This window comes from Rousettus aegyptiacus, unplaced genomic scaffold (genome assembly GCF_014176215.1).
Source record: "Rousettus aegyptiacus isolate mRouAeg1 unplaced genomic scaffold, mRouAeg1.p scaffold_m13_p_11, whole genome shotgun sequence".
Lineage (NCBI taxonomy): Eukaryota > Metazoa > Chordata > Mammalia > Chiroptera > Pteropodidae > Rousettus > Rousettus aegyptiacus.
In genome coordinates, this window is record NW_023416286.1 from 33,338,501 (window position 1) to 33,353,826 (window position 15,326).

Sequence of the window (15,326 nt, forward strand, 5' to 3'; positions counted from 1 at the left end):
TGATGCAGAATGAGCATGGAGAGAGCAGTATGTGGGCAGGGTAGAGGTGATGAGAAGGCTAGCCTGGGGGCTGTGGCCAGTAGATCTTACAGGGACTTGTAGAGCTCTATAGGCCATTAGGAAGACTTCTCCTTTTAATCTAAGTAAGTTAGGATTGACTGATGGGTTTCTGAGCAACTAACAACATAGACAGGTTTTTAACATATTAATCAGCTGCCGTGTTGTAAGTAAAATACAAAGGTAAAGCTGGAAGCAAGGAGATCTGTGAAGAGTTTACTGTACTAATCTTCAGAGGAAATTTGCCACTTGAACTTGGGTCCTAGCAATGGAGATGCTGAGAAGGGACCAAATGCCGGATTTAACGTGAAGATAGACCTATCATGAATATCTAATGCTTTGGATGGGAGTGTGATGAAGAGGAGTATGACTAGGTTTTCTGGCTTGAAAAATGAAAAGATAAAGTTGCCATCAATTGAAAAGGGCAAAGCTGTATTGGAGTGCGTTTGGGAGGAATTTCAGGAGTTCTGTTATAAATATACTAGATATAACATGTCTATTAGTTGTCCAAATGAAAATGTCAAATAAACAGTTAATTAAATTACTGATGTTCAGGAGAGAGCATTTTGGGTTGGAGGTACACATTTGGAAGCCATCATTGTAGAGATGACATTTAAAGCAGTAAGACAGGTTGAGATCACCAAGTGAGTATAAATAGAGAAGTGAAGAGACCCAAGACTGAGCTCTGGGACATCTAACATCACCAACATGTACACACACATGCACACACACACGCACACATGTGCATGTGTTAATAATTATATCCTAAACATATACATATCATGTACATATCATAAGATATAAAAATATATACAAAATAGAAATGTATGTTTATATAACTTTAAAATTACTTTTATTACTAAAGACAAATGAAGGGAAGTAGCATAATATAAAAAAGAAAATTTGTGCTTTAAAATGCATACTCTGATATACTACATAATTATTAAAGTGGGACATAAGATGACTTCTGAAGCTCTGAACTTTCCAGGGGCCGTAGTAAGACTGAGTTCACCTTGCTGCAGCACAAGGTGGTGGAAGCCGCCAAGCCCAGGCTGAAGGGGAGGTGGGGGTTAGATCATGGAGGACCTTGTATTCAGGGCTCATAGAAAGCTGGTTCATATTGTTATGCCCCACTGGCTGTTTAGAGGCAACATCTGTTTTGAATCAACCTGTTATCTGCTAATGGTTCTTTTACCATGCTGTACTAGTTGGTAAACATTTTGTTTGTCGCCTTGCTCATGTGATAGGTTAAAGCGCATGAACTTTACCTTCCAGATTTGAGAGACTTGAGGGACTTGAACAATGACATGAACAAATTGGCTACCTCAAACTTTTGCTTATAGATTTATTTATTTTATTATTTACTTATTTTTTATTTTTAAAACTTTGGGGCAGCAGGGTATAGCATAGATTAAAGATGGAAGGTATTAGAAGAAATGTCAGTGAGGAGACTAGGTTAATTGTCAGTTTGTAGCCTTGACTTAAGGCAGAGCTGTGGAGGGCCAGACTTGAGAGGGACTGAAAAAGAAGAAATACCAGACTGGAGATTCATTATATGTGGGCCGAGGCAACTAGATATGTGGCAGTGTGATGGCAGCATTATTAACTAGACTAGAAAATAGTGACCGACAAAAAGTTTGAGTGTAAAATGTGTTTCTACATGTTGAAATTGAGAGACCCATGAGCTAACCAATGGTTTATACTTTCATTTTTTCACCATTGGCGAGAATTAAAGGGCTAGCAATAAATATTTGAGAATGCTCAGAGCTTGTATAGTAACAATTAAAAATGTGGGGAATTCAGGAAATCTTTCCACTGCCACAGTTCAAATATGCTACCAGATTAACGTTTCCTAAGCACCACTTTGATCTGTCATTCCTCTCCTTATCTTTGGTGATACTCATCACTTGGAAGGTAAATTGCCTTCATGTATCATAAAAGTCCTTATGATCTGATCAAACTCTATCTTTTCAGCTTTATCTCCCATTATATGCCTCACTTAATCTGTTTTGATGAAATGTGATTTACTCTTCCATAGTCCCTATGATATTCTGCATGCTGTTTGATTTGCTTAGCAGGCACTTGTCCCTTTCTCTGGAAAATGACATAGTCTCTTTGCTTAAATTCATACCGCATTCAATATTAACATATTTTGTTGACTTATGTCAAACTGTAATCTGAAAATGATTCTAAAAAAATCAGAAAATTATAATTAAAATAAAAAAGATCTGAAAAATACAAAATAAGTTAATTTTTTTTAAAGGAAGATTTAAAAACTTTCCTTAATAAAATATCATTAAAGCACAGATCATGCAGATTGTAGCACTGAGTTCACACTTTTCTTATAAATCTAGGAAGTAGCTTCTTAGGCTAAATTAACTCTTCTCTGTTTACAGTTATCTTTTATAAGACAGTGTCTCTTTAGGCAGCAAACATCTGTCATGTAATTAATATGTCTAGGAACATTTAAGTCATGGTTTATTAATTGTGGCTTGGAGAGTATTAAGTAAAACAACCAAACAAAGAGAGTCAATACATCTGATTCTAGGCAAGCCAGAAATTGTCATCTGTTTTCAATTAATTGATAATTTGATCATTCAAGCAAATTATGGAGGAAATGAAGCTTTCCTTAGACAGGACTGAAAAGACTGGTTGAGATGCTTTCTCTCAGGGAATCCTATTAAATTGGAATCATAGTGTTAGATTTAGAACCAACTTCAGTGACCATCTGAGGTAGTGTGCTGATTACTGCTAACTGACCTACGCAGCAGAAACATTGACTGGTCTGTGTTCAAACCACTCCCATATCTGCAACCTAGCGAGATTAAGATTTTGCCTAGTTTGACAGCTGGGTAGTGATGAAAATGGAATTTTCCAATAATTTCTTTCCACTATTCTAATTTTCTTAAGTGCAAACTCTTCTGGATTCTATTAGGTGTTAACTGCATATAAATATTTATGAATGCAATGTGTATATTAGAATAGGCTCACGAGAAGCAAACAATACTTAATAAAAGTTAACTATGAAAACACTATTATTTTGCATGTTAATGAGGTACAAAATAGAACAACTAAACTTTTGAAAAATATTTATTGGAATTTATATAATGTACTAATTAGTTTATAAATTATTTTAAAATTGGGTCTCTTCTATGTCTAGCTCTATAGGTTTGGAGTTCAGAACAAGGTAATATTCTAAGCTAAATGTTGATGAGTTAAAATATAATTCCTTAAGGATAGTTTTAAGTTATCTATCTCATTTTTCAAGGAAACTTTTTTAAAATGAAAAGATAATTGCAGACTACATAGATCTAAAATGAATTATGAAGTAAATGCACTTGCACAACCTTCACTCAGCATGACACATAGAGAATTTTCAGCACCACTGAGACTTCCCTCACACTTGTCCTCATCATCTCCTCCCTCCTCAAAGTAATCGCTAGTCTGATTTCCATCAATCTAGAGTATTTTTCAAGATTTGGCAATAATTTAAACAGTTATAAATAAAGCCGCTGTGAGTATATGCACTTGTCTTTTAGGTATATTTCTAAGAATGAAATTACTCCATCATAGTCTAGAGCTAGTAGATAACTAAAATCAGCTTCCCAAGACATTTAACAAATTCAGTTTCCCGACAGAAAGATCTTTAGTTGCTCCAAATCCTTGCTGATACTTGTCACATGCACATGTTTCACATTAGTGTTCTCATGAGCATGCAGTGAGTGGTATATCATTTGGTTTTAATTTGTGTTTCCTTTATGATTAATGGTATTGAGCATATTTGGCCATTTGAGTATATTCTTTTGTGAAGAACCTGTTTATTATATTTTTTTGTCTATTTGTCTATTAGCCTTTATAAATGTTCTTTTTATATTAAAGATATGCATACACATTTATAAAAAATATATAATATATATATATATTAAGTGCATGTATTGTGTGTATTCTTTTATACCTTTCCACTCTCTTAATGGTGTTTTATTATCAGTTCTAATTTTTTAAATTAAATTTTATTAGTTTTCTTTTTTAATATTTTCTTTCCAAGAACTTCTCCCAATCCAGGTAGAACAGAGCTATAACTTCTGCTTTTCAGTATTTGTCTGATAATTTGAACTTCTGGGTCATCTTGAGTTAGGCATCAATGAATTGTCTTTCCCTTGAGAAGCAGTCACTTTTTTCTGGCTTTTTTATGTGAAATAATTTTAGATGAAATCATGAACATTTTTGAATGGGCACTGATTTCTGTTACACTTATTTAGAGAATATTGATAGTTTTCAGTTTTTAATTTATCATTATTATTATTTTGTGCAAGCAATCAATTCACTTTTGTGCAGGCTGCAAATTGTAAATTCTGCCTCGCTCTTTGTGCATGGTTGTTGAAATATTAGTTCAATTCTCAAAGCCTTTACTATGCCTATCTGCCTTTCTATTGAAAGAGCATAATTTGCATAAATTGTGAGTCTGAGATTTTGGTGGTTCATACACAGAATTACGTTACCTCATTCTCTAGCTGTCTGCTTGAGTATTCTCCTCCTTTTCTCTATCCACATGTGCTCTCTCTCTTCTGGCACCAGAGAAATAGGAGCGAATTTGAGAGAGTGGGAAAATTGAAAACCCACTCCATGCATTTGCTACTCCAAGCTTAGCTTTCCTCCATAATCCACTTGTTTTATGTAATCTTCAAAGTACTCAGGTAGTTCTTTTTATTTTGTCTGGAGTTTTGCTTGTATGCAGCAAACGGGATGAGCTGTGACTTGACACTTAATGCTACATATATAGTATATATAGTATTCTGAAATGGCTATTTGGATGTCATTGCTATTTTGGTGCTCACATCTATTTCATGATGAAGATATCTGGCTTTATCTTTATTACCAAGTCAATTCAAAAAGTATCCCCACCATCCCATTAATTAATTTTAAACTATTTTTGAAGCTGAATCCTTCTTTTCTCTTGATCTGAAATATTTTTGTATAGTGCCCTTTAAAAACTATTATTGTTATTCATTAACTTTTGATCTAGGAGGGATTTAGTTAAGTGAGATATTTAGTAAAGACAGGGAGTATAGATTGCTCTTTAAATTGCTCACTGGCTTTTTAAGTCTTGCTGAAATAAAGAAAAATGGTTTCTAGTGACAGTTTTAAGTAAATTTCCCCTAGACACCCATTTAGTGATTCTGAGGTGGGATCTCTTTGTTACCCTGTGCATAAGGAATACATGATAAATGAAGTCTCTAGAATTCTCCCTGTATTAAACTCTGCCCTCACACCTTGGCTTGCTGCTAAGAACTGCTTTGTTCAAAGTGCATTTTGTGATCGGCATTCTCCTTCCCTTTTCCTAGCACACTCACTTTTGTCTCTTTTGCTTCCTGGAATTAAGCAAATACTCTAGCTGCCTTAAAAGCAAGTGCCAATGTGAGAGAGAGAGAAAAAAAAGTCTTTCTAGATTTCTGGATACGGATGGCAGAAAGTAGGCTGGTGTCACATCGAAAACTTTCAGTCAGATACTGTTTTCAAAGAGAGGGTGGATTTTTTACACTATGAACATGAATTTTAAGGAAATGAAACTAGATTTTTTTGGAGGGAAAAATCTATAGATGCTAATATTTGACAACACTTAAAACCCAAAGTGAGATACAGTAGTAGTCTCTACTTATTCACGTTTTCGCTTTCCATTGTTTCTGTTATCATCAGTAAACTGCTGTCTGAAAATAGCAAATGAAAAATTCGAGAAATAAAAAATTCGTAAGTTTTAAATTGTGCATCATTCTGAGTAATGTGATAAAATCTTGCACTGTCCTGCCCTGTCCAGTCCAGGATGTGGATTGGCCCTTTGCCCAGTGTATCCATGTTTCCTGCTTGTTAGTCACTTTGTAGCCTTCTTACAGATCAGATGGATTGTTGCAGTGCTCATGTTCAAGTGACCCTTATTTTACCTAATAATGCCGCATTTATATAGCTGTTATTAGAGTATATTATTATAATCATTCTATTTTAAGTCGTTGTTAATCTCCTACAGTGCTTAATTTAGAAATTAAACTTTATCATCGGTATACATATAGGAAAAAACATAAGTTTATATAGGGTTCAGTATCATCTGTGGTTTGAAGCATACACTGGAGTTCTTAGAATGTATCTCCCATGGATAAGTGGGGGATTAATGTATATCATTTCTTATTTGGCACAGAAATTGAAGAGAATAATAGAGAAGGGAATCACTGAAGTCATATTTAATGTCAGTTGTTCATTTTGTTAATATTTTCTATAAACTTATGATTAATGGCAAACTAATCAGGATAATAAAATAAGTTTAAGAAATATTTAACAGTTCATGCCAGTAAGTTCTGCTGAAGATAAACTATTTTGTTAAGAGGCAACTTTACTCTTGCCATATTTTTTAAGGAAAGGAAAATTAACCTAGTACAAAAAAAAAAAGGCAATTAACACCAGGACATTTATTCTAAAGGTGATTAAGAAACAAAACCCTAGTCTTTTAAATTAATGGCAGTTATTACAAATCAGTGACCTCTTGTCCATAGACAAGAGGTCACAGAAGGAACCTGGTGAGCAACAGTGCAAGAATGCAGAGGTGATACTAATGTTTCTATTTATGCCACTATAATTAGATATTAACCAGCTAGCTCTTCTTTCACGAAGCTCATTTATAATAGTGAAAGTACAGAGTTGACTGTTTGCATTTAAATTATTGTGAAAAAGATTCATCCAAGACAAGAAAAAGTAGTATGGATGTTAAAATTGAGAAACAGTTTATCAGTAAACACATGTTTCAGTCAATATTTTTAGTTTAGAAAAAAAAATGAGTTGAAGAATAGAAGGAAAATATGCAGAAAAGGAAATGTATAATTTATTTTTTCATCTTTAACAAAGTATCAAGCTATTTTGTAACCATAGTAGTAACACTCCCCACCCCCTTTCTTGCCAGAGTCAAGACTTTTCATTCTCTTCCTTCTAATTAAGACCTCGTTTTCCTCCATGGCCTGGAAATGCTTCTGCTTTCCTCATAGATGTTCTGAGGTCAATCAGTAGATTCACCCCCAAATAGTCACTTTTAAATATGATGCTTCTGTTACATTTAATCTCCTAAATAATGCTGTGAAGATACTTGCAATCATTTTTACTAATTTTATTCAAATAAATGAGATTTTTAAAAAGTAAGTATATAAATAATCTTTACTTAAAAAACATTTATTAAGCATTTGCTATTAGAGAGGTACAATGATAATTATAATAATAGTAATTATTTTATATATATTTAGCTTATGGCTTTATTTTTACTAATTGTATGACTTTGGACAAGACTCTCCAAGCTTAATTTTCTCATAGATAAAATGTATATAACAAAAATATTGCTTACTTTATATACTTGTTGAAATGAGGATAATGAATTTCATGTATTTGTCAAAGCGCCTAGGATATATTATGTGCTCAATATTAGTTAATAATGATTAAAATATATATATATATTAAAGACAAGGTGATTCTTTGATTTCAAAATTATTTTAAATATTGATTTCTGTCTAGAATTTTTAACTAATATATACTCCATCTAGAAATATATGTGTCTTTTTCTGCACAATATACCATAATCGAGAAATCTTATATTCTAAGATCTAAACAAAGTTAGACTTGGAGAATAAAGCACATAGACAAATGCAGATTTATGGCCAAGGAGCAGGTCGGGGGTCAGTGGACAGAAAATTGCTAAGAGGAAATATTTGCAATAAAGGGGTTGTAGATTCTGGCTAACCCATCTTAATAGATTCTTGCTGAAGACTGCCAGGGTAATCAGTTATCACCTGTGGGATGGTGAAGGAAAAGGAATTTGATCAGATATTGAAGGTAATCAGATATCAAGAGTGGGGTCCAATTTTATTTTTCTACATGTGGTTATCCAGTTTTCACAAAATTATTTATTGAAAAAACTATCCTTTCCCTACTGTATATTATTGACTCCTATGTCAAATATTAGTTGACTATATCAATGAGGGTTCATTTCTGGGCTCTCAATTCTGTTCCATTGGTCTACGTGTCTATTTTTATGCCAGTACCAGATTTTCTTTATGACACCTTGGTAGTATAGTTTGAGATCAGGAAGTGTGATAGTTCCAACTTGGTTCTTCTTTCTCAGAATGGCTTTGGCTATTCAGGGTCTTTGTAGTTCCATTCAAATATTAGGATTTTTTTTTTTTTTTTTTTGAGATCTGTGAAACTGCAGTTTTGGTAAAAATTGCATTGAATCTATAGATAGTTTAGGGTAATATGAACATTTTAACAATATTAATTCTTCTAAACCATGACTATAAGATATCTTTCCATTCGTTTGTGTTTTCTTCAATTTTCTTTCAAAGACTTACTATTTTTAGTGTACAGATCTTTCACCTCCTTGGTTTTTCCTAAGTATTTTGTTATTTTGATGTTTTTGTGAATGAGATTTTTTTCTTTATTTATTTTTCAGATATTTCACATTAATATATCGAAATGCAACTGATTTCTGTAGGTTGATTTTGTATCCTGCAACTTTTCCAAATTGGTTGACTAGATCTGACAGTTTTTTGGTGCAATATTTAAGATTTTCTACATCTGAGATCATATCATGTGCAAACAAAGACACTTTTACTTCTTTCCTGGTTTGACTTTTCCTTATTTATTTTTCTGGCTTGGTTCTTCTAGGTGTGGCTTTCAGGATGATGCTGAATAGTAGTGATTGTAAGACAGGGCACCCTTATCTCGTTCCCGATCTTAGAGGAAAAGCTTTCAGTCTTTACCATTGAGTATGATGTTAGCCTTGGGCTTGTCATGTATGGCTTTTATTATGTTTAGATATATTTCTTCTATACCCATTTTGTTGATGGTTTTTTTAAATATTAAAAGGATGTTGCGTTTTGTCAAATGAGTTTTTTTGCTTCTATTGAGAGGTTCATATGATTGTCTTTCATTTGTTAATGTGGTATATCACATTTATTGATTTGTGTTATTGATCCATCTTTGTATCCCAGGGGTAAATCTCATTTGATCATGTATATGATCTTTCTAATGTGATCTAGGCATTGCCAAAAGTAGGGTATTGAAGTCTCTTACTATTGTATTATTGTCATTATTCCCTTCATACCCTTTAGTATTTGCTTAATACATTTAGATACTATGATATCGACAGCATATGTATTTATCAATGTTTTATCTTAATGAATTAACCCCTTTATCATTTATAATAGCCTTCTTTGTCTCTTGTTACTGTTTTTGGCTTGAAGTCTTTTTGTCTGATATAATCATAGCTCCCTCAGCTCTTTTTTGGTTTCTATGTGAATGAAATACCTTTTTCTGTTCCTCTACTTTGAGCCTATGTGTGTCCTTAATGATGAAATTTGGCTTAGATGGTAGTTTATTCTATGAATGTGATGGGAATTAAGAAAAACCGGAATAAGAATGCTTTTCTGTATATAGTGCCACATTAGCAATTAATTTCTCACTTTCTCAACAGCAGGTCTATACTCCAATGCTGTTCCGCTTTTTGAGGGCTCAGTTGTTCTCCCTCTTTCAGTCGCTGCTCTTGCTACTATCGATTACTTTTCTCCTCTTTTGTTGATTGTTTCTACTTAATTTCATGGCGCATGAATACTCATAGCTCTTGCTATTGACTCTATAATCTCAAGATACTTTCTTACGGTGTCCACTCTGTGGTTCTTTTGGAGTGGCTGAACTACAGATGGTTCTTTGATACATTCAGTACAACTCTCTAGTTTGCTTTTATTCTACAGCTATTAAACTTCAGTCATTTGCTGGTAAATTTTATACAAACAAGTTTTCATGAATAAGTACTTATATTTTAGAAATACCTTTAATTATATGGGAGCATATAATTTTGAATTCTCTAATTTTGTACTTTAATTTGTACTTTAATGTGTGATGGCATAAAACAGCTTTACTGAGAAAAAAAATCACTGCTTTAACAAATATCCATTGAGAACCTGCTATATGCTAGCATGTAAAATATTGAGACACAAGGAAGAAGAAAATGTGCATTTACAATTGGTTAGATGAGTCAGAAATGTAAGTAAATAATTATAATTTAGTGATATAAATCTTAAAATCAATGTACAAATTAACTGCTCAGGGAGTACAAAAGGAGTGGTTATGTGTAAAGAGGGAAAAAGGGATGACTATCAATGTGGTATTTGAATAGAAGAGAAAAAAAGAAACATTCTAAGCAGAGACAACATCTGTTTCTGTAGATTCAGAGACATTCTCTTTTGTTATTGCTTTTGTTGATATAAATAATTACTTCTTTATGGAACAGATTAGCCTTTCACATATTAAAAAAAAGCAAACTATTATGAGGTTATGTAATATGGGAAATGACAGATAAGATTCACAACCTTGTATGAATATTTAAAATATTTATCCTTAGTTTTATGAAGCATCTAATTATTTTAGGTTATAAAAATATACAACGTCTCTAGATGAAAGTGCAATTAAGAATATCATTTTAACATCCTCAGAAGCAGCTGATAATTTAAGCTGTTTGATCTTTTTTTTTTTATTTTTACACCACCAAATATGAATAAAATAATTGTGTATCACATGTGTCTCTATTCTAGGACATGTGAATTTATGACTTTTTAGAAAAAGGTTCATATGCTTAAAATTCTGATTAGTCAGATTTATAAATTTATTTTTGGGATCTACTATTTTCAAAATCTCCTTTTACTAAATTGAAGACTCGTTAGTTATTTGCCTTGTTAAAATTTATTGTAATTGAAAAAAATTATTATCAAAAAATTTTTTAATGTAGTGGATTAGAATCTTAAATTCTAGAGATAAAGCTTGAGTAAGCAATTATCTGCTAAAAAACAAATCTGACTCAAGAAGGAGTTTTCCAAAAAACATAGAGCCTTAAAACATCTTCCCAAGATGGTACAATGAAGACCTTCACAATTCACTCATGAGCTTTCTGTCTCATCCATTTCTGAGGGGAAGTTTTCAAACAGCTGTTACCCCCTACTATCACAAAAATGTTGGCTGAGATCTAAAGAAGAGAGAGATCTATTAAACATTTATTGAAGCCTTCACCATATGCGATTTTGCATTGCAAGGAAAACATCTTTTATATCTTCTGGGTTCTCAGATTTCCATCTGGATTCTGAATGTTTAACTATGCTAGAATTTTAGTCTTTGAAATAACATTTTTCCTATTTAACATAGTAAGAGCATTATTATATTATTTAAGGTAATGCCAGCTACCATAATACTGAATTACAAATTCCCAGTAATTTAAAACATGTATACTTCATTTTGATGTAAAGTCCAAATGGATATTCATGATGGCAGACAACTCTCTCTAAGTGGTGGTTCTAGGACCCAGGCTTCCTTCATCCGTAGCATCACAATGCTCAACAGGTTACCATGCTTATCTACATCAAGACACTGAAGGAGAATGGGCATGGAGAATCACAAGGGAGAAGTTTTCAAAGACTAGTTTTGGAGGCAATCAATGCACATTACTTTCTCCCACAAGCTATTGGCTGGAACTCAGTAACATGGTTACAGTAACAAGCTGCATCCTTAGGAAGAAAAAGGAAATGGATTTGGTGAGTAGCATGCCAGTATCTTCCACAATTTCCTTCTAGGTTCTTTTCTTTGTCATTGATCTTAAAAATTTTTGTTCACATGTAATCTGAAATACTTTGGAAAATCTCTATATTTTCATTGTCTTCTTTAGGTTCACTTCTCAAGTGTGTGCTTTAAAAAGAATGTTCTTTGATTTTATTGAAAATAATTAATAGGAACAATGTGAATTTCAAAGGAATTGTTTCTCATGGAGAGTCATTCCCCTTCTCAACACCTACTAATATTTATATCCAGTAAGATTCAGGAAGTGTGAGAGATTCACTATTTCATTCACTATTCAGTGACTCAGCAAATATTGATTGATTGTAAAGACCTACTCTGCAGCATAAATTTCTGGAAAAATGTATCTGCTCCACCTCTCACTGAGAAGTCAGCAGGCCTGCATTTGAGCTCTGCTGGTAGCCTGGCTACCTGTTTAAAATTTCATCATAAATTTAGCAAGTTGGTGTGAGAAGTCTAACGTTATAACAGTGGAAGGAGTACTACTGTTTCTTTGCTTTTATTGCCAAGAGGTGCTTGTTTTAAAAGTGTGCTCAATAAAACGAAATTCTGAAGTTAAGATACATTAGTGAATAAAAGAGATAAAGACCTCTTCCACATAGAGGTTATCCTTAGCTGGAGGAGATGAAAAACAGATGATAAAGGTAGAAAACAGGTTTAATGAATGAGATAATTATAAGATATGTAAATGATAAGTGAATTGGGAAAAGAAAACAAAAGTGGAGAAGGCTATGAGAGAATCACAAATGTTGTATTGGGGAATGGTGGTTGTAGTTTTAAATATGGTGATTAACTTTATTGAGTTTGTGACATTTGAATAAACTCTTGAAGGAGATGCTTCCTGCGGAGAGAGTTCTGAGCTGAGAGAGCAGCCTGTGTACAGACCCTAAGGTGCGATCATGTTGGAGAAGCAGCCAGAGGGTCAGTGTGTTTGGAGTGAGAAAAATGTAGATAGTAAGAGAAGAGAGCAATGGTACAGAGTTCAAAGCATAAACATTTTGAAAGAGGTAAAGAAATTGAAAAGCAAATGGATTTTTTTAAAATAGTGCCTTTCATATCAGTTAAAAAATTACAGCGATAATTTTAATGCACTTGAGTAATATTTTAAAACTATTTATCTATATGTTCAGCATGTGTTACAAGACACAGATATTTTAGGACATTTTTCAGTTTCTTCTTGTGGTAGATGTATGACATTTACAGGGAAAATGATGACTGTTTACAGTCTCTGAATGATTTACCAAGAGTTGATGAACAGAGTTTGGGATCCAATGGCCTGGGAGTTTGGTCTCGATAACCCTGTGCTACCCCAGACTTTGGTGGGCAGGCACCCTGTTCTTGTATTCAGGGTTCTATCAGCTCTCCTCCCTTCCCTCAGTGATAGACATCCTCTGGCTGAAACTTAGTGTAAGACACTAAGTGCCTGTAGTGCTTCCTGATGAGGAGAGTGAACCCAGAAAATTGTCGGTATTCACACTTATTAAAGTGAAGGTGTTATCCTCAGAGATTTTCTTCTTGGCTCAGGTCTGTTTCTATGCTATGGCTTTCAATCTCCCTCATTCCTAAATGGGGAGAGGGAGAATGAGGGAGGGAGAGAAGTGGAAGGAGTAAGATTCTAAGTGAACTCTCTCTTCTCTCATCTCTCCTACTCTCACAGCAGCAGTAAGTTTAAATAGAGATGTTTCCAGTCTTTACAGAGCTTTGCACAGACAAATAAAACCTGAATAAACATGGAATAGGTCAAACCAGAAAATTTCCAGGTTAGGTACTACTTTAGAAATGGTGAATTTCGCTTAGCATGAAGAACCAATATAGAAGCCCTTGTAGAGAGATTTTGAATCTTAGAATATTTTCCATTTAAATAAATAAATTTTAACACTTATCTACAAGATCCATGAAAGAGAAGTGACCTTGAGATTTAATCACATAACTCAATATACAGAGAAAGCTTATTAATATTCAGGGTATAGATAGAGTGAGAAAAATAAAGGTCAGGAAAGTTATATTGATTCCACAATTATTCATATTTTTTCTTCATTAATAATGTAAATAGGTACTTGGCAATTTGAATGTAGAAACATATTTCTACTCATCTTTGTATCTCCAATTTTTGCCTTGAACATAGTAAATTATTTATGCAAATGTAAATTTCCAGTTAATGTGCTGTTTAGATTCTAGCCTATTTTATTTTCATTTGGTTGGGGAGTTTGTAATAGGAAGAATTGTGTCTTTATGCTGTAGAGCACCATTTTTATACATTTTGAGTAGATGATTTTCCTGTGATTAATTTACTTTTTTTTAACAGTATATTCATTTTAATAGTGATGATTAACCAAATAAATTTCCATGAGATGTTGTGTTCCAATCTGTCTTCATCTGTTTTTATTGAGATGGTGTTTGGTTTCTCATTCTTTTGCCTTTTTCCTTCATGACTCTATCTGTTTTTATAATTCAGTTAACTCTCTTCTCAGTGTTGAAAGTTGTATGTCCATTCAAGTAAGATATATTTTCAAAGTTTTTTTTTCTTGAATGTAATAATATTTCAGATTAGTGAAATTACCTTAAACTACCTTCAATTACTTTCAATATTTAGAGGCAAGGATAGTTCCAAAACAATTTTAGAGACAATATGTCACTCCAAAATTTTAAAATTAATCTCATTTATCTTTACTGACAGGATAGTTGTAGAAAAAAAATTTAAAAAGTGAATAGTACTTTGAAAATACTGCATTAAAACTTCCCTATTATCACTAAAGCTGTAGACATGATGAGTAATGTATAGATTTCTATTTTAATGGGGATTGGCCCCCATTAAAATAACATTGTCAGTGGGCTTCTGACAATTAACAAAATAATACCATATGAGAAAGTTTCAGTGATCTTTACAGCTTTGTTTTTTAATTAGGGAATTTGATTTTGTCTTTGGTAGGGAGTTAAATATAGAACTAATTATGGAGTTAGTTTTCTTAAAGTAGGACTTTGACATTTTAGAGTGATAACTAATAATTTATCATACTTTCTTCCCTTGACCATTAGCTTGACTATGTCTTGACTGTGCTGATTTGCTGACTGTGCCTTTTAAGGAAGGTAAATATTTGATTATCATAATTATTCTGAAAACACTTTTGCTCTGTATCCCCTCATCATTAATAAACTTTATTTTCTCTACATCGATTTGTGTATATGTGTATGTACACATATATGTACATACACACATATATACATCTATGTATGTGTATGCGTGTAGACATTCTATTGATTAATTTACATGTGTATAGAGTATATAAATACAAAAAGATTTAAAGTTAAATTAAATCTTTTTAATGGTTTTATTGAGGTAATATTGAAGAGGAGCTAGTAGCTTAGTGTTGTTAGGGAGACAGGCGCTAGGAGCTGCTCTATATTAGCTTAAACACTGAAAAAATGTATACTTTATGTTTGAAGATAGAAGTGAGCAGAATACTTATCTTCTAAAAAGAATTAAAGTTTTAAAACAATCCCACCTTATTGCAGATATGAGTAAATCAGCAAAAAGGAAGATAAATTGTGCAATGCAGCGGTGTGGGGAGAAATAAAACAATCGTGAAAGATGCTAAAGCATGTACAAAGACATCAATAGCTGG